A 20,779-nucleotide genomic window follows, 5' to 3' on the forward strand; every position below is an offset into this window, starting at 1 on the left:
CGAAATAAAACCATGAATTCTTGGCTTTTTTCTCTTGGCTTTTCAATACAAGAATTTAGAATCATAGAAGATGAGAACTGGAAGAGACCTTAGGAGGTCTTCCTTTGATATCTGCCTTTGACAATACATTTCCAGAAGTAAATGCATATGTATTTGTATGAAGATCAGTTGCACTGTTATCATTATATCAATATACTAACTGCTTGATTCTATCCAAGAAGAAGCGTATTAAACCATACAAGAAGACCATCTTCAGAATCTTTAGGTTTGTCAGTTATATGGAAAACAAACAAACAACCCAACTCTTTCAGCTGTACTTGTAGATATATCATAATATTGTCCAAGGAGAAAAAGGTGGTGATTAACTTCAGGGGGAAAAAAGCCACTTCTGCACTCCTTAGGTTGCGCTCCAACAAAAACCTCAAAAATGGTGTTCACTTAAATCAGACAAAGGTAGCCATGCATGAGAGATTGGACTCTACAGGCTCTATCACTCAGAAGTCAAGGATTTCTCATACTTGCCCTTCTCATTAGCCAGTGTCATTGTGCTTCCACTAGCATTACTCAACTTGTTTTTAATTTGGTCTTTCTTCTACAGTGAATTTACATATTTCTGAGTCTCTCACCTCCTGCTATGTTTTATTTATGGCACAGCCCTTCCTCATGGTAACTTTAATATGAAAGAGGTAATAATTAGTGTTCATATCTGCTAGGTTAATGCCTTTCCCACTCTTCTGTAGAGAAGTCTAAAGTAAGTAACAGTTTACAGGCAATATTAAGCTTAATTAAACTTACTTTCTCTCCTCACTAACTACACCTAGGTGTGTAGCTCCTAGATAAGTTTGCTTCCCAACCTTATTCTGGAAGGCTAATAGTGCCACTGTGCACTATATGCACAGTGCTTTAGTCCATAAAACTACTTCAGGAGAGCCAAGCAAATGAGGTGCTGTATCAACACAGATGTTGTGGAACCTATGCAGATTTAAAACACTGTCAGCTTTCTGTGAGGAGCGAGTTTCATTATCCATATCTTTAATATGTGCAGCACACTGAAGAAAAGAAAAATGTCCAAAACAAGCTGTTCTTCCCAGTCTGCGTAGCTGGTCCCCAGGAATGTTTCCTGGATAAATTATTACCTTCTTTCAGTTAATCTAAATTCCAGTTCAATAAAACTGTGCTAACATTTAACACCTCTAAGGGAAGTAAAAAAATATTTAAGACGTACTCTACTGTTAATCCATCATGGGTAGATATATGTAACTGAAATCGCTTTAGAGACAGGTTATAACTTCACAAAGAAGCCTTCTCAACTTCTTTTTATATTAGAAATTGTCTCCAGCAAAATCTCAGATCCAAACAGACTTAGGCTTTGTATATTAATAACTGGGCTCTGAATCACAATACTGTGGTTTGCACCTGTGTGCCCTTGAGAGGGAGGTATGGATTTGCGGGTTGATCCTTTAAAAACTTTGCAGTCACACATTTTATCTTCCATTCGTGGCTTCATCAGTCAACCCTCTGGGGAACTTTCTATCATGTTGCTTATTTCCAATGACCAATGAGAGGTGGGGTCAGGAAAAATTGTTCTGAAGGAAGAGCTCATCCTTTTGAATTTTCCAAACACTCCAGGGAGTGAGCTCAGCACACAGTTCATGTCAATAAGAGTGAAGCTTGCTTAGGCTTAGCACAGGATTTTCCCCTCTCTCTCACTCTCTCTTTTTGGGGAGGATGGGGGGGGGGTGAGAAAGGTGTGAAAATTCTACAAAGGGTCCACGCACTATGTCCTTATTGCTGCCGACAAAAATTCATGAACAAAACAAAATCTCTCTTTAGAAAACACTGTATTTAAAAACCAAACAGCTAATTCAGATCTCATACATTATATATAAAATTAAATAGTTCACTGTACTATTTAAATACTCACCTGTTATTTGTAGCTATTATAAATGTATTGACATTGATACTTGTATTATCTGATTGGAATGTGAAACTTCACAATTCAATTAAAGTTGGCTGCACCAGTATCATAATTTTTTTTCTCTCTTGGTTGGGAATCAAAATCCAAACCCAAATTTCACAATTAGGGCCTTCCAGATATTTCTCTAACATGCTAAATTAGAATCCAAAATACCAACAACCCTGTAATTAGAGAGAGGTTTGAAATATGCTCCATATTGAGACCCAGATTTTGAAACTCCGTCCCATCTCTGGATTCTATACAGGAAAAGAGCAAAACCTGAATATGCAGGACCAAGTTTAGCTCTGGTACCACACTGCTGATCATGTTAGTGGCATTCATTGGATACAACTATACTCCAGGCTGAGACTATGCTTCCCTGACCAAGTATACAGACATGTGACAGCTTTACTAGAGCTTGCATGCTTAAAGTAATAGTGTAACTGTAGAGAGACAGACAACAGGGCTGTCTAAGCTGCCTGAATACATGCCTGCCCAGACCCTCTGGATACACATGTAGGCCATTTCTACACATGCCACTTTTCTTTGAAAGCAGCATGGTAATACATGGCCCAAAATATACTGAGGCACAGATGCAAATTCCCCACGCCTCATTAGCATAACATCACGTGATTTGGAGTCTGGAAGACCATTCTTCCGGACTCCAAAACACCGTTTAGAAGTACGTTCCCCAGGGGGATCATCCGTAAGGGAGTCCTCCTTTCGGAGGCCCCTTCTTCCCAAAAATTTTTGGACAGAATGGGCCTCCAGAAGGGGGACTTCCTTCCAGAAGGCCTCTCAGGGGCCGCACTTCTAAACGGCGTTTAGGAGTCTGGAAGAACGGTCTTCCGGACTCCAAATCACATGACATTATGCTAATGAGGCGTCAGGAATTTGCATCTGTGCCTCATTAGCATATTTCAGGCCATGTATTGCCATCCCACTTTCAAAGAAAGTGGCCTGTGTAGAAACAGCCATAGGGTGCGTCTACACTTGCATTCCTCTTTTGAAATGTATGCAAGTGAGGTAAATTGAAAATGCAAATTGGGTATAAATTTGCATATTGGGAACTCGTTTGCATATTCTAATTTCAAAAGAGCTTCTTTTGAAAGAAGAAAGACAGCGTAAACGCTGCTCTTTTGAAAGTAAACTCCCATCTTCGAAAGAATCCTTCTTCCCATTAAATAAGGGAAGAAGAATTCTTTCGAAGATGGGTTTACTTTCAAAACAGCAGCATCTACACTGGCTTTCTTCTTTTGAAAAAAGCTCTTTTGAAATTATATTATGCAAATGAGGTACCAAATATGTAAATTTGTGCCTCATTTGCATGCCTCTTTCAAAAGAGAAATGCAAGTGTAGATACACCCACAGAGTGCTAATCCCACTTGCTAGCCATGTTACCCCCCAGCTGTTCTGATATTTAATCTGGTAGCTCAAGCAGAGCAAGCATGGCTGTCCAGTTGTCTACCCATGATGTGAAGCATACTCCCAGCTGCAGCATAGATGTACAAATTGTGACAATGTGAAAAGACCTAACTGTGAAGTGGCACGTCATTCTTCTTGCTCATATGAGTCCTGGTATCCAGATAAACAGAATTTATTCTGTGAGATAAAAATTACACACACACACCCACCATTGAGGTAGACAAGATGTAGAAAGGGTCATTTCACTGGCTGAGATCAATATTCAGCAGCCTGCTTAGTGTGATTGATCTGCAATGCTATGCAGAATAATGATGCAGGTCTGGAAACCTGAACAGCTCATGACTCCAAGAGAGCACAAGGAACACTGACTGGAGAATGAAAACATTAGACACAACTATCTAATACTAGTTAGGAGAAAGTGCAAATTACTTCTCAACCTGTTGCTTCCTTTCAGTTACTGGCTCCTAACTAAAAACAAAAAACTCAGGCAACTGAACATTGACCCCTTGTACTATACCAGAGACCTTAAGAAACTACATTATTTGCCAGCACCTAGAGTTGGGTTTATATATTTTACATATTTTCTCCTCAGAAATCCATGTGTGACGCCTTGGACATCACAGGTTGGACAGCACCCAAGGGCTGGCTGGGGAATGCTGGAAGCTCTGCCCCTTCTTGGAGCCCAGAACTGTGTCCCCATCCCGTCCTTGGCCACAGGTCCAATACTTCTGACAGAAGCCCTGACCACAGGAGAAGGTCACTTCAAATATTCAGTTGATGACTAACATTAGAAACGCATATATGGGTTCATTCTCTCAGAAAAAATGGAGGCTCTGAGGAACAACAAAACTAATTGGTTTTCCCCTTGCAACTATGTTGCTATCTAATGCTCATTAGGGGAAAGTGCAAATACTTCCATAGATCTGTATCCTCAGAGATTAGCTAGCTGTGATAATCCATCCCATGAAGACTATACAAAGAGGAATTGCACAGCCACCAACTTGGGGCATTTCCTACAGTGTTGGGATGAAGATGCCATTTTTCAAATATGTTAAGTGCGCCAGCAAGACTAATACTCCCAACACGTATCCAGGAGCCTCTGGCTGCTGGTGTAGCAAGACTACTTCCTATCATGTTAACCAATACTGTTCATTTGTTTCCCTGTGGCACACCCTCAGTCTGTCTCATGTCCATATCCATCTGTTGTCTCTTGTCATTTGCAGTTTGAACCTCTCTAAGCCAGAACTCTCTTGTCCAGCAACATCCATAATCCAGCATGATTTTAGTTAACAAGATGACCACTTACCATAAATTTGGCCAAGTTTCCCATTGTTCCGTAAAGTTTGTTTACAGCCACCAGTCCTGGCTCTCAGTGTTCTGTGCTGTTATTTAGCTCTAACTTACTCCTGAATGCCTTCTAAGGGCCCAGTAAATAGTACATATTCTGGTCGTGTGGTAGACAATATTGACCTCCCATGGTCCACCAGATTTTCCCATTTAACCCCACCAGTCAGGTCCCAAGGGTCCTTAAAATTGTGAACTCTTTGGGGGAAGGGACCATATCTTTGTTCTCTGTTTGTGCATCACCTAGCACAACAGGGTCTTGGTTCATGACTATGTCTTTCAACATTTATGATAATACAATAAAATAATATTGACCTGATTAATTAGACTCTTTGTTCCAAGATTCAAGGACCTCCTTTGACTATCCAACATTGTGCAAAATTACCTGGTGACCCTTAAGTGAACAGCCACGCTCGGGCACGTTAGGGTGAATTGCATGGGCACTTGAACAATGCGGTGAGGTACGTGGGGTGGAGCCAGGGTCCAGAGACGCTTTTAAATTGTGATAGGGAAATGTGCCTTAGCACAAAAGGCTAAACCACAAACTCCAGACCAAGAACTGAGAAACCAATTGAATTGGGGAAGTCTAACCCAGTTAGCAATGGAATTTACTGAAGTGCTTGCAGACTGCACTGTCTGCAGCCACCCCCCTACTCTAAAAAAATATCAAACAGGAAAACCCTATACAGAAAAGAGCCCTGGCCTCTGACCTAGCAGTCCAGAGGTGCCAGCTGCATACCTTAAAAGGGAAAAAAGTATGGGATTCATGGTTGTGTAAAAAGGGGAGGGGGCTGAGAGGGGCTGCAGGCGAAGAGAAGGAGAAGCAACCAGGATGTGATGTGTCAGGCCTCGGGAGCAGCCAGCAAACGGCAGATCATAAAAGGGGGCAACAAAGTAAGGAGGAGGAGGAACTCCCGAATCCTGGAGAGACTGGATGCTGTCTGCGACAAGGACTGATCACCCTTTGCTGCTCCTCCAGCCTGCTCACGAGTTAAATAGAGTAGTGTGTGAAAACCTATTAGCACCACGAAGAAATTTGTAACAGTATAGCTTAGATATCCAGATGCAGTGTTTTGTTTTGTTCCTGTACCTGCTCAGCTACATAAGTAAAAGTTAACAGCTGCATTTCATCTTTGACTTTTCTTTTGATACCCTGACATAGCTATGTGCATTGCTGTGTGTATGTCTTTAGTTTTATGAGTCTGTAAGAGTCACATGTAAGGCTGAGGCAAAGACGCCCCAGGACCCCCAAGAGGGCTTTGACCCAATGACTGGGAAGTTCTGAAAGCAAGCTGCCTCAGCTGGGAAGTGTGGTCCGCTGAACCTCCGTGTTCTACAGAACAGAGTGGTGTTTGTGTCTGTACATCACTTTCTCCTATTAATCCTTAAGTCCCATCCCCTGAAACTCAAAACTCTCATTTCTTGGGGATAGATAACAGCTCTTAGAAATTGAGATAGGTAACAGCCAATGAATTCCACCAACCCGTGGGCTATTTTACAGAACTACTGGGAGTCAGAAAAACCCCAGGGGGTGTTTCTTTTCCTTTTGGGTGTAATCCTATTCCTCCTATTAGTAGTGTGGTGTAAGCCACAGCTATAACTACGTCAGTTTCATAATAAATAGCACAATCACTCTCAGTGGAGCGGGCCATCACTGAGAAGCAGCCCTCCCTTTTCCCCAGTTCAACACTTCACCCACCTCTCACCTCCACCCTTATCTAGGACTTGGAGCACAGCTTATTTGCTCCTCAAACATGATATGGACTAGATGCTTCTAGTTTTATTTGACGAGTTCATCTGGGAGATTTACCATTTACTGGTCTGTGGCATTCCAAGGACTCCTATGCAACGTACTGGAACTCTAAACTATGTGTACAAACAAGGTAAAAATCACTCCCAATATGCCTATTGCACTTATGTATATTAGCAAAATAAGGGTACTGGGTTGCCATATTTATCTCAGAGTAACTAGACTGTAGGAATTTCTGTCTCTTTATACTCTTGGTGAAAGGGTCTTTAAAAGAGAAGGCTATTAGATTGGAACTTTGTGTCCTTGGGACATAAAGCCTAAAGAGGGTGAACAGTTCCAATTCTCAAAGAACCCAGGAAGCACCATTTTAAGAGCATTTTCACATGCTTATGTCTACTTCTCCAAAAATGCTTTAATGCAAAGAAAAGTACTTTGGTACTCAAGGAACCAGCTTCTCTCCCTGCTGGTGGCCTGGGGTCACTATTTCAGGATTTAAAAAAAAACCGTCAGGACTGACTACAAAAGGCGCAGTTATTGGTCTCTCACCAACAAAAATTAAACAAGTTTTTAACTGCCTATTTTCTCCCAGAGTTTCTAATAAGTACCCAGAGTCTCCTCTTCCAACTTGAAAGGATCTCTTCTCCTTATCATACAAAGGGACATACAATAGTTAATGAAGACCCACTAACACTAATGGTAATTAACAGAGAGAAAGCCGTGCTAGTCTATATACTACCAAAACAAAAAAGCAGTAAAGTAGCACTTTAAAGACTAACAAAATAATTTACTAGGTGCACTTTAGTGAGACAGACCCACTTCTTCAGACCATAGCCATAGCAGAACAGACTTAAATATTGAGTCTGTTCTGGTATGGCTGTGGTCTGAAGAAGTGGGTCTGTCCCACGAAAGATCACCTAATAAATTATTTTGTTAGTCTTTAAAGTGCTACTTTACTGCTTTTTTGTTTTAATGATAATTAAGCAGAAAAGACTCCAAACACATAGAAGGGAACAGATATTGTAGACTTACCCATAGCTAAGTCTGAAAGCCAAAATGCAGCTTTCAGAAAACATCTTCCACTTGGTAACATTTCCGTGGCCCAGCCCACATATGTGTTGGATCCCTGATGCCTCCAACTCTGCCATCTGCCACTTTATTTGCTCCCTTCTTGCTTTTAACCCCTGCTGCTGGTAGCACTATTGGAATGACTACATAGCTTGAATAAGCTTTGACTGAAAGTCTTACAAATTAACTGGGCACCTGGAGAGTACGCTATATAACATTACAAAACTGCTACACTCATTCTTGAATGAATTCCAAAAAGAAATAACTATTTAAAAAGAGAGGGAAAAAAAAACCCGTAATTCATCCAGCCAATAAAAGATATGGCTGTAGAATTTTGTGGGATACAGCAACATGCTGAAAACAAAGATACCAGACTGCCTGCATGAGATGTTTGCCCCTGCCTTTACAGCAGCTGTCAAACATGGTTCTTATATTAGCAGTCTTGACTGCAGTATCGGAATGCCTGGTGGTTCTATAGATGTCCTGTCAATAAAACTTGTTCAGTGAAAGGCAAAAAAAGCTACTTGCCTGAGCTAAGCAACTTGTTTACTGATTAACGCTTGTTTGCTCCATGAAAGCAAGACAACAGCTAAAGGGCAATATTTTAAGCTATTACTACACCTGAGCCCAGGCATCTTAGTACCAAAATGCATACTGAATGATTTCTTATCCTTCTTGTTGCTGTACAGATTCACAGAAAGAGATGACTGAAAGGAATCCGATATATCAAAGTCTGTCCCCCAGTTCTTTCCTGGCTTCTAACCTGGCAGTTCAATCATGCACATGTGATCAAGGTTCACAGTGGTTGACTATCTAATTCCAAATAGACCCCAACTTTTCATTAATATCCTAGTCACTGTCCATGGTTTTCCTGAATCATAGTGGTTTGAGTTCAGGGAGATGAGGACAGTAGTATTGTCCTTTTTCCTGCACAAGTGCCAGCTCAGAATCCTCACAAACCAATATAGCAACACATCCTAGGATGTTCTCTAGTCAGCCAAAACCTTAGTATCCTGTGAGTCTATTCTTCCAGTAAAGTTGGACGCAGAACATCATCAAAGCAGAATTTTTGCATGGGGCTTGAGAAGTGGCAAGGAAGAGAAGTAAATTATTTTTTTCCCGCAAAAGACAGACAGACTGACAGACTGGCCCTGCTCTGTTAGCTTTACTGGAACATACGCTGAAGAATGCTGTGTATATGCATATGTGTAAACACAAATACACACACAATGCTGAACTTTATGTCAGCAGCCAACTGCGGTTGCCCAAGTTCCCTAGGCAGTGATCAGTTATGAAGGAATAGGAAAAAGTTACAATGTAATGATTAACCAGGGCACTGGGCTATTTTTATGGCAGGTAGAGCAGCAGCAGTGGCTGCCATGGCAGCACTACTGGTGGCCTCTCCCCATCAAGTAGTCCTGCCAATCTTGGCTGGATGCTTGGAATCAACCAAGGTAGGAAAAACAGCAAAATCCAATGCCAGCAAAAGTACAAAGCCGATTTCTCCATCTTGCATCTGAGAAACAAATCTGCAGGGCTGGTAACATTCCCCTTAGATTTGCGTATGTGGAGTTTATTGGATGTGACAAATACTGATATCTCTATTTACCAACTATACATAGCAACGTTATTGATACTACCTATCTAAAATTACCCCCTCAACTGCTGCAAGTGAATGACTTTAGTTGTAGCTGGCAAGTATCAATGTTGATAGGTACAGCTATCATGTCAATGCTCGAACAGATGGTCAAAGAGCATTCATTTAATTGAGGAGCTAGTCTATGGAGGTCTCTAGCCCTGATCAGCTAAAACCAAACACCTCACAGCCACCCTTCGTGTTTTAATTTTTACCTGAAACTTACAGTGAACTATGGAACAAAAGGAAGGCAAGCAAACAAAACCGAGTCAGGAAATTCGTAACCCTTAGTGCAATCACTACAGAGTGTTTTTTAAGAATTATAAAGTAGTACATTAACAGGAAACCCAGCACAAAAACAGCTGTACTTGTACTTGTCCCAGGGTTGTCTCTAAGCACGAACGCCCAGCACAAAGGGCTGATCCCCATTGTTAAGATGGTGGAATCAACCTATCTTACTCCAGTTTTGTCAGTGATTTAATTTTGCTCAGCTAGGCAGAGCTACACAAACATCTTCTAAGTTACAGGTTTATTTTTCATTTTCCAACAGAAGCTTTGGCTGTTTATTTAACAAGACCTTGAAAGAAACTATTTACAAAAAAAGCAAATTGTTCTTTCAACAAACTCTCTCCCTCTGAAAGGCTTTCCTCTGTGTGGATTATTCATTTACTTTAATGATTTTAAAGAGGTAACGTTAAGATTGGGAGGAGCGTAGGGCCAAAAAACAGAAGCCATTTCTAGAACTAGCTATTGTAACAAAATAGATTATTGTATATGCTCTGTCTCAAATTTGCTTAAGGAAAAAAATTCAGATTTTAAAAGCCATTTTTCCAAAGGAACGCTATTGAAGAATTTGGGAGCTGTTAGCCCCAGTGTATCTATTCAAGAGTAATATTTGATCTCCTTTATCCTGCATCGCTGTTGACAAAACTGGTGGATGGTTCACACACAAAAATCATTTTGTTGACAAAACTCAGCACTTTCTCCAGCAGCGTTCTGCCTCTCAACCATAAGGCATAACGCTGCTGTTGACAGATTCCATTGACAAAAAAGCTGTGTGGATGATCTGGGGGGGTCTTCTGTCAACAGACATGGCATCCAGAACAATGGCAGCCCTGTCTGTTTTATAAGAAGAGCAGCCAGGCAGTCTGTCAGAGCCAAGCGCTCTTCTGATTGGCTTTTGTGTGGGGCCGCACTCTCTTGACAGAGCTCTGATGTGTAACCGTAGCCAAACAGAGCAATGAACAATCTACTTCTCTTGTGTTCAGAGAAGCCTAAAATGTTGCTCTTGCCCACTCCACCAAAATATAGGAAATAAAGACCCACCCATAGGAGAATGAGAACGATAGCAGCTAACTCATCTTTCATTGCTGTGGAGCTTAAGGCTATGTGGACCACCAGATCTTTTAGTGTATCAGACCTCCTCTCTGACAGACTGCCACTCCCACAGCGAGCCCAATAGTCACAACTAGACCAAAGAATTACGGCCCTCAAGAAACTACTCTCTGTTACAGGCAGAGAACAGGAGGGACCAACGCACAGCAATGCCTGAGGTTCTTATAATGGCACAGAAATGATTAAGTGAGATTCCACATCTGTTACATATTTAGATGTATTGAACACAGTCAGCAAGTGGCATGGGAGAATTCAGAGTGGCACAATAAAACAGACAACTAAGGTTGATAATCATAATGGCAATAGAAGCCTTTTATAAAAATTATCTGACTAGCCAAATCTCCTGTTCCTCTCCGATATGCACACAAAAATATGCTATTGCTTACTGTTAACTGTTACCTTTGGTGCATCTAGTCATTTGGTTAATGGATGTCCATGCCCTAAGAGCCATAAGAGTTTGGGGGGCTGGACAATGTTCTCTGAAGATATTTGCAGAAGGAGGGAACAGAAGTGAAGAGACTTGTGAAGTATTTTTTTACCTTGAAATGTTATCACATGTTTGAATGGCACATACCTAGATCAGAATGAGGACACTAGTGCACAGCACACCAAAGTTTTGGATTCTGATTTGTACTTCGCAGCTCCACCTCCCACCATATGACCAAAACAAAAGCCCTGGATCCAAACATCCCTAAACACTGAAAATGTTCTGTCCTGGATCTCAAGCAAAAAGTTGTCACTTGATCATAGATAGTATTTGTTAAAGTTTCTGTAATCAGTTGCATAGCAAATTAAATCAAATCTTCCAAATATCCCCAAAGAATAAAAATAGAGAAACAGGTGAATTGAAAGTTCACACCATCCACCCCTGCAACATATTTGGGTCTTAAAAATCAAGGAGAAACTTGATTAGATGACTCTGGAAAACCAAACCAAAAAAAAAAAAACAGCTACCCTGAGCAGCTTCAAATACCAGAAATCTTCCAATTCTCAATGAATATTCCTGCTCTTTGATCATACTTCCATGTAGATTTATACGTCACCTCCATTGCAACTGTGCTTCTCATAATTAGAGAGATAAAAGTGTGGAGAAATAGAGGTGGGAAAACAAGTCTGGACTATGCTGGTCACAGTTGGTGCCCAGATCTCTGGGCTGCTTGCTTTACAAATTGTTGCTGAGGTTTGATTTAAGTATTTCTTTAGTTTTGACACTGAGAGGAAAGAACTGCTACTGGCTCCTGAACAATGTGGATATTGCACCACTGCATAAAATGTCTGCAGTGTGTGCAATTGTGGAGAAATTACAAGCTAGAGTTCACACACTAAAGCCACACTCACGCACACACTTAATACTACACATACATACACAAACTAATATATCCACTTCCCTGCCCCCTTTAATGCAATGTGATCTGTAGTTTACTTCTCCACAATAAATTATACAACACATCTTTTTCTAGCTGAGAGGTTTAACCACTTAAAAAAAAAAGAGATGTCCATTCTTCTTCATGCCTTTATAGTTAAGGACATACCAAAACTGTTCATTTTTGTGGTTAAATAGAAATGTAACCTTTGCCTCTCAAACTGCCAGATGATTGGGGAAGATCCCATAAACCTAATACATTTCAACAAATATTTTCACAAACTTTCAGTAAAAAGAAATTCAAAAATTATCAAACTCTCCCTCCAACCTTCTAAACACTTACATGTTTACTTAACTTTAGGTATTGCAATCAGTCTTATTGAGGTCAACAGGACAACTCACTGTGCCTAAAGAGAAAAGCACGCATAGAACTTTGCATTACCAGGGCCTATTATGCAACAAATTTTGCTGGCAACTATTAAATGGAAAGTGTTAAAATTAATCCTTAGGGTCAGCCTTTTATGAGAGGTGAGGAACTGATGTAATCATGCCATGGAGAGCTCAGGAGAGGAACTGTCTTTCAAGGTAAATATTCCCCGCCCAGTACCTAGGGAAAATAACTTGCTTCAACAATTCAAGTGATTATTAGCTTCTTGCCTACCCAAACCACCACAGGTGGTAGAAGAAGTATAGGTTCCTCCATTTCCCATTTCCTTTTCCCCCCTAATCTATACTGGGGATGGGGTGACAAAACACACCAACCATACAGACCCTGTTCTCACTTTTTCTATACCCATTTAATGGTGATGTATAAGAGCTGGGGGGCGGGCGGATGGAGAGCACACTCTCTCCCAATTTAGGATCTTGGGGGACAATGCAGCTCCAGGCCACAGTCTGGTCCTTAATTGTAAAAGGGGGGAAATATATGCTGCAAATGCTAATTAGAGTTGAGCAAATAACTGCTAACAATTGAACAGAGATAAGGGGACGAAGTAATATATGTGATTGGACCAGCTTTTGTTGGTGGAAAAGACAAGCTTTCAAGCTTCAGACTTCTTCGGGTCTGGGAAAGGTAACTAGAATGTTACAGCTAACAGTAGTTAACCAATTATGTGTTTTAATATACTTCTGAATTACCCATGCATTATTCTCTTAAACTTGTTACTGAAAATTATTTGCCCAATAATCTATTTGAATAATTTTTAGTTTGTAACTTCTATATGAGCAAAATGCTATGAAAACTTACATTCAAAAGACAAAATGTTTTGATTGGACACATAAATCATATCTTCTGATCTCTAACAGTATGAGTAACCCTCTGCATCTTGTTTCAAGAGCAAATACTTATGAATGATAATTCAAAAGTTTCTTTTAGGGCCTATTCCCTAATATTTACTTAAAATATGTTGTTTTCACAAACAGCCTTGATTGTAAATTTATTCACTCAAATATTTGTTAAAAGGGACAGGAACACAATCAAATTCACTCTTTTACAAACCTACATGAAAAGTTTTGGGAAATATTTTACCTCTTCAAGATGATATAAAATATAAAACTACATTGTGTTTACAAAGTTCATGTTTTAAGAAGTAGGATGATTAGCAATTTTTAATATTGTCAGTGCTTTGTAATACACAGTAGTAAAATGACAGAGTATTTTAATTAGTTGTTTAGATTTCATTCATACCACAATTAGGCAAAACTCTCACTGAAGGATTTTCACTTTAAAAAAAAGATCTTAAATACTTCTAAAAATCACACCACATTCCTAATGTTTATGATCTTCTACTGTGCAAGATTTAAAATCCCACTTTAACAGAAAAATCTTACGCAGCAGAAGTTCATGAATACTGGGAACTAAATACAATTTTCAGAATTATTTGAAATTGTCCATGTTGGTTTCTAGTTTGTAATCTGTTCTTGAATAATTTCTCCCAACATTAGCAGATGTTTTCAAAAACTTATTGTGATGTTATTCTTCTCTTTCTCCTGCCTCAGCATGCCTCCTGTTCTTCAAAGTTCTCATTTATGAGCTCCCTATAAATCTCAGCCTTGGTGTGCTAGGTAAATAGCAGTTTCAAGCACTTTCATCGTGTATATACCCTTAAATATTCAGAAAATGTTTCTTAATATTACCTTTTCTCTTCCAACTCCAAAAGGGTTAAGGGCAGCTCCTAACACTTCTCTTTTATGCTGCTGTAAAGAAAAGAAATGCTTACATTTAGAGATTTACTCTGACAACACCTTGAGTTTTCATAATGTTCGAATGATTCAGCATTCAGTTGGAGAAGTAGGTGGCTCACTGTGTATATATCAACATGTACCCATCCGTTGGAATAAGACAAAACAAAGTCCTACACATTCCCATTCAGTATGCAGGTGAAGAACGTGTAAACAAGAAGCATTAGTAAAGGAAACATCACATGTGTACTTGGGATGGGAAAAGTCCCACATGAGTACCATATTGTGAAGGCATTCACACAAACTCCTAGTCTACAAATCCCTTCAATATTTTTTTCCTGTTAAAGTAGGGTTTTATCATCCCTAAAGAAAAAAATGCTTGTCATAACCAAAATTATACTACTTACTCTTGCCTTTCAAAAACATTTTTGAGAACATTACAAGTAAATACTTTTTATATTTCAGCAGTTTAAAAAAACACACATTTTCAAAATTGAAGAACTCAAGACTAATGCTTTTATCTGTATAAATATATAAAAGACTTGTGTTTTAACCCTAAAACTTTAAGATAGCTCGATAGGCTCTCAAAAAAACTGAGCAGCATCAAAGCTTGTTAGCAGTATTTATCATAATAGCCAAAGTTTCAAAGCTGGGAGGCCAAAAACTAAGGGCAGCTATTCAAAGGCACGAAAAAGAATTACACCGAACTCCCAATTGACTTGCAATGGAAGTTAGGTTCCTAAAAGCCCTCTGTTCCTTTGAAAAACTCCCCCCAAGTTCCTAAATCCATACAGGCAGACAACAAAAGTGGCTCAATTTTCAGAGGTACTCAGAACTCATCACTCCACATAAGCATAATTCTCCATTGCCCAAACACCTGAAAGTCTTCAGATCATTCCAAGGGGACTACTTACTCTGGTGTCAGAGTACTACCACAGAAGGAACCATATTTAAGTCATGAAAAGTTCAATTTTCTTAGGTTTTTCTCAGTAATAACATTTTAAAAATGTTATGTCAGCAAAAGTTCAAAGAGCCCCTGGAAAGGCACTTCAGTATTATAGAGCTACACCATTAGCACAAGACTGAAGAGTTCTATTATGATTCGCTGATGATTCTCATATCCTTATTGGAGGAAAAAATGGCAGGAATAGGGGGAGTCACAAGCCATTGGCTAGTTTTGCTGTGCCAACCACTACTTCTGTGAATATTTTTTACCCAGCATTAATTTTGCTTAGATCTGTGGGCCAACCATAAATTGCTGGTACAAATCCTTACCATTTCGATACCTCAGTATCTGACATACCCACAAAGGCTATATCTACACTAAGACACAATGTCAAAGTAGCCTACTTAGAAGTAAGAACTTCGAAATAGGTTAGTTCGACGATAATCGTCTACACGTCCTCCAGGGCTGGCAACGTCGACGTTCAATGTCAAAGTAGCCCCGGAGAACATCGAAAAGAGCTGCCCCGGAAGGAAACGCAGCACTTCCACACACACAAGCCCCCTCTTTCGAAATAAGGGGCCAGGAAAGCCCACAGACCGGGTCACAGAGCACACTAGCCCTTCTGGGGCAGCTGCAAGCCGCTCCCTTAAAGGGCCCCTCCCAGGCACACTCAGCCTGCACTGCACGAGCAGTCCTGCATTGGTGATACAAGCCTCGCAGACCTCGAACCCACAGACATGGACGTCCAGCAGCAGCTGGAAGCCCTACAAGCCGCCTCCCGTGGAGCAGGCACCCTTCTAGATGCTGCCCGGGCAGCTGCCCAGCAGCTTCTGGAATGGGAGCCCTCCCCAGGAGCACCAGGAGACGCACCCAACCATCGGGCCCTCCTCACCCTCCCCTGCCAGGTGCCCCGCCGACTCTGGAGCTACCCCTCCAGCACCGAGTGGTGGGAGCACCTGGTTATGGGGGAATGGAATGATTATCAGTGGTTGCGGAACTTCCGCATGAGCCAGCAGAACTTCATGGAGCTCTGCCAGTGGCTCACCCCTGCACTCAGGCACCATGATACGCGGATGCGGCGCACCCTCCCCGTTGAGAAGAGGGTCACAATAGCTGTCTGGAAGCTGGCCACTCCAGACAGCTACCGCTCTGTGGGACAGCAGTTTGGAGTGGGAAAGGCCACAGTCGGGGCTGTCCTCATGGAGGTAAGGAGGCCTGGAGCTGAACCCCTTGCTGGGGAGGGGGGCCTGGGTGAGCGGGTCACACTTTGCAAACCCTCACAGGCACCCATGTTCCCTCCCCACAGGTGGTGCGTGCACTCAATGCCCTGCTGCTGAAGAGGGTCGTCCAAGTTGGGGACCTGGACGCGGCCGTCGAGGGATTCGCCGCCACGGGATTCCCCAACTGCTTTGGAGCCCTTGATGGGACCCACATCCCCATCCGTGCCCCAGACCACAGTGGTGGCCACTACATCAACAGGAAGGGCTACCACTCTGTGGTCCTGCAGGCCATGGTCGACAACCGTGGCCGCTTCCAGGACATCTATGTGGGCTAGCCCGGCTCTACCCATGACGCCCACGTTTTCCAGAATTCAGGACTATGCCGCCAACTGCAGGCGGGGACCTACATCCCCCAGAGGGATCTCCCTCTGGTGGATACCACCATCGTACCCCTCTGCCTTGTGGGGGATGCAGCATACCCCTCCAGCGCTGGCTTATGCGGCCCTATACAGGCCACCTTTCTGATAGCCAGGAGCGCTACAATGCCTGACTCAACCATGCCCAACAAGTGGTCAAGCGAGCCTTCGGGCGCCTGAAAGGCCACTGGCATTACCTCCTGGCACGCCTAGACCTGGGCCTCCCAAACATCCCCCAGGGTGTGGGGGCGTGCTGCACACTCCACAACCTGGTGTAAAGCAAGGGGGAGGCCTTCATGCAGGGCTGGGCACCGGAGGCTGCAACGGCCTACCCCCACAGCCAGCCGCCACCCCAAGCTGCCAGGCCCACCAGGACAGGCTCCAGGTCCAGGAGGCCCTAAGGGAGTACTTTGACCAGGGGGCCCAGTGAGCAACCTCCTGGCCATCCCTGCACCCCGCCCCAGCACCCACACCTCACCCTCACCAAAAGCACACGGGACACAGGTTTTTGGAAAAATAAAGCTATCATTATTTTTACAAGAACAAAAATGTCGCCTCTTTTCGGCATATAAATAATATTAGCAACAGTAAAACAGATTCTATGAAAAATAATAACTAATATACAATTGGGAACATCTCTAAAAACTATTACAGGGGGATCAACTATAAATAACTATATACAGGGGTGGGGACAACTATGTACGTGGGGAGACTTGGGCACCCCACATCATCCCATCATTCTGGGGTGGGGGTGGAAGGGCGCGAGCCCCGCCGCGTTTGGCTGGCCAGTCTCCCTGTCAGCCAGGGTGCCCGGCGATGCCGGCTGGGGGCCAGGAGCATGGGGAGGTATGGCCGAGGTGGGTCCTTGGCCCCGGGTGGCTCTTGCTCTGAGGCGCTGGTGGGTGGGGCAGCAGGCGGGACGGCGGGGAGGACATCTGGGGGAGGCAGACAGGCCACCAGCTGCTCAAACATATTGGCCACCATGTTGAATGTGGCCATGAATTCCCGCCAGGCCTCCCGGCGCCAGGCAGCCTCCCGCTCCTCGGATTGGAGCCTCCGCTCCATGAGGTCCGCCTGGCGCCAGAGGGCCTCAGCCACCTCCGGGTCATAGGTGGTGGTGCAGCGGTGTCCTCAGCGGGGGTGGGCCCGTACTGGGGCAGGTGGTGACCCCGGAAGGTGGTGCTCCGGTGGCCTGGGAGGGCTGTCGGGGACCACGGATGGTGTGGCTGCAGAAATAGGGGAAGGGAGGCCATGAGTACCCAGCCTTGACCCGTGGCGCACCCCTCATCCTCCGAAGGGTCTGTGTCCCACCCCATCCATCCCCCATTGGTGCATGCAGTGATCCCGTGGGTGGCCCCTTCCAGTGGTCCGCCCCTCTCCCCTCCCACCGGGGGTGGGGCACGGCACTGTCCATGGGTGGAGGTGCTGCTGGGCACTGGTGGCTGTGGCACCGTCCCTGTGCTGTGGATTGCCCAGGCCATGTCAGGCTGGGGTGTTGTGGGGATGTGTGGGGCCCCTGGTCAAGTGGTGCCCCTGCCCCATGCTCAGGGGGTCTGTGCCCTGTGGGGTACGTACTTGATGGTGCACTGCCAGGCTCTGGAGATGCCCATGCAGCGGACACCCAGCTGGAGCTGCGGGATGGGATGTCCAGCACAAGCTCCCCCTCCTCGCTGCATCACTCGGTGACTGGGGTGGAGGGTTCCGGCTCTAGCCGTGAGGGGGGCAGGGGTGGCCTCTGGACCTGACCCTGGCTCCGAGGCCAGCTGGGGCTTGTTGGCCGTGATGTCAAGGGTGGCTGGGGGGGAGGAGGTGCCCCGGGGGCCCAAGTTAGCCCTGAGCTCCCGGTAATAGGGGCAAGCGGCAGGGGCGGGCCCAGACCGGCTGGCCGAGTCCCGGGCCCAGGCGTAACCCTGCCGCGACTCCTTGACTTTACTCCTGATGTGGTCAGGAGTGCGGGCAGGGTGACCCTGGGCACCCAGGCCCTCGGCCAGCCGGGCAAACGCCTCCACGTTCCGCCACTTGCACCCCACGATGTGCAGCACCTCCTGCACACCCCAGAGCCCCAGCAGGTCTCAGAGTTCAGGGTCAGTCTAGGAGGGGCCCCGCTTCCTACCTCACTGGCTGGAGGCCTGGGATCCCTGGCATGGCCCGGAGGGTGAGCTCCGGGGGTGCTCTGGAGGCTGGCTGGCTGCCATGATGGTGTTCGTCCGGCTGTGCAGGGACACCTCGTGGCAGGGCTGCTGCGCGCACGCTGCCAGCTTCCTGCTACGGGGTTTCCGGGTCCCTGAGGCTTTAAGAGCCACTGAGTGCAGAGATCATAGAACCCTGCAGGGGCTGGACAGAGCGTCTCAACCCCTCAGCTGATTGCCGCCATGGAGGACCCCGCTATTTCGAAGTATCAGGACGCGGATCGTCTACACACACCCGACTTCGACGGTCAACGTCGAAGTAGGGTGCTATTCCCATCTTCTGATGGGAATAGTGATTTTGTCGTCTTGCCGCTTAACTTCGATTTGAACGTCAAAATAGCATACGGCACATGTAGACGCAATGCGTGCTATTTCGACATTGTGCCGGCTACTTCGAAGTAGCTGGCTAGTGTAGACGTAGCCAAAATGTTAAATAGGGATGCAACAGGGTGAATGAAATTTGGGTAATCAGGTTGACTGTCCTTTACAAACAACAACCACCACCAAATCGATCTCATATAGTAATCAGATGTTACTTTTCAGAAAATTTTCCAATACTCTCTTATGTTTGACTTACAACCTCCAGGTTGCAAAGCATTAATACTACTCATATAAGTGCCAGGCAGGCAAACATACAGCCTTTATAATTTGCAGGAAATGAATGTATTCACAAGAACAAATTCAATACACTGAACCCACTGATTTTTTTTTAAAGTAACTTTTTTGAATTGAGATATACTCAAACACTGGATGAAAGATTAGATATTAACAAAAATGTATGCAGAGTACTTTATTTACCAATAACAGTAGTATTCTACACTGTAAACTTATACTGTATTCGCTGTATTTATTTGTATTTATTTTCGCTATACTGTACTTATGGAAAATGTAACCAAAATTTACTTTTGATTAAAACGCCAGTTACTTGAGCATTCCGGATGATAGAATGCTGGTTAACGGAGAGTTTACTGTACATATTTATATACAGGGGTCCTCAAGATACTTCTGGGATAGGGACCACAAAGCTGAGATTTAAAGCAAAGTGATGTATAATGAGGAATTTCCCCATAAGTAATAATGTAAATAGAAGAGGAATAAGGACTTCGAGTGCATAAATGTTGCCTCTGTGATCTTTTAAATCCTAATGTACCACTCACACTTACTATACCATACATTTAAAACATTTTATGCAACATTTCAGTAAGTGACCCTAACACAAAAATTATTTTAAACCATTTTTACCTTATGTGCAGTGTGAGACAGAAGAGAGTTGCAAAGGATGCTGGGAGGGCACACTAATTTTCCATTGTCTAAACATAACTTAAGTGTAAGGAATTTTTACATCATGTTCCTCAAAGTTTCAGGGGCATGTGTGTGAAACATTTTATATCGGAGCAACTTATATCAAAGACTTACTGTAGTCCACATAGGTAACAGTACTATACTGGATTAAACTAAATATTTCACTAACAAGCTATATGTTATAACAAACTATATGTTAGCTATATTTCATGGTTTCCTTTTTGTATTTATATCAAAACGAGAGGCATAATTAACATCATCCATAAATAGTAAATGCTTATGACCTTTACTTACAGTGTAGATGAGTTTATTCACGAACTGCAGTCTGACTGAGACTGAGATAAACTTAACCTTTCAGTTCAAGAATATCTATGTTTTTATGTTTGCCCTTGGGTCTACCGGGATTTCAGCAAGATTGAAATGGGGGAGAATGTTAGAGCATGGTAATTTGGGATTCTACTCTCCCTTTAAGATTGCGTTCAACAGCGTATACAATTTCCACTCCTATTTGTATGATTCCACCACAATTTTTCACCTGGCAAACTCATGCAGACTATTTTAAGCAGTGTTTTGGGAACGAATCACTATTG

General features: G+C 43.4%; 1 protein-coding gene across 14 annotated transcripts in view; it reads right to left on the minus strand.

Annotated features, from left to right (window-relative positions):
• The window catches only part of ZBTB20 (zinc finger and BTB domain containing 20), a 750,151-nt gene that overhangs the window by 601,141 nt on the left and 128,231 nt on the right, over nt 1-20,779 (minus strand). For all 14 annotated transcript variants that reach the window (XM_075000257.1, XM_075000328.1, XM_075000320.1 and 11 more), the window contains exon 2: nt 14,072-14,131. The gene's annotated coding sequence lies outside the window, so the exon portion shown is untranslated. The remainder of the gene's footprint in view (nt 1-14,071; nt 14,132-20,779) is intronic.

The sequence above is a fragment of the Carettochelys insculpta genome, chromosome 1 (genome assembly GCF_033958435.1).
Source record: "Carettochelys insculpta isolate YL-2023 chromosome 1, ASM3395843v1, whole genome shotgun sequence".
Lineage (NCBI taxonomy): Eukaryota > Metazoa > Chordata > Testudines > Carettochelyidae > Carettochelys > Carettochelys insculpta.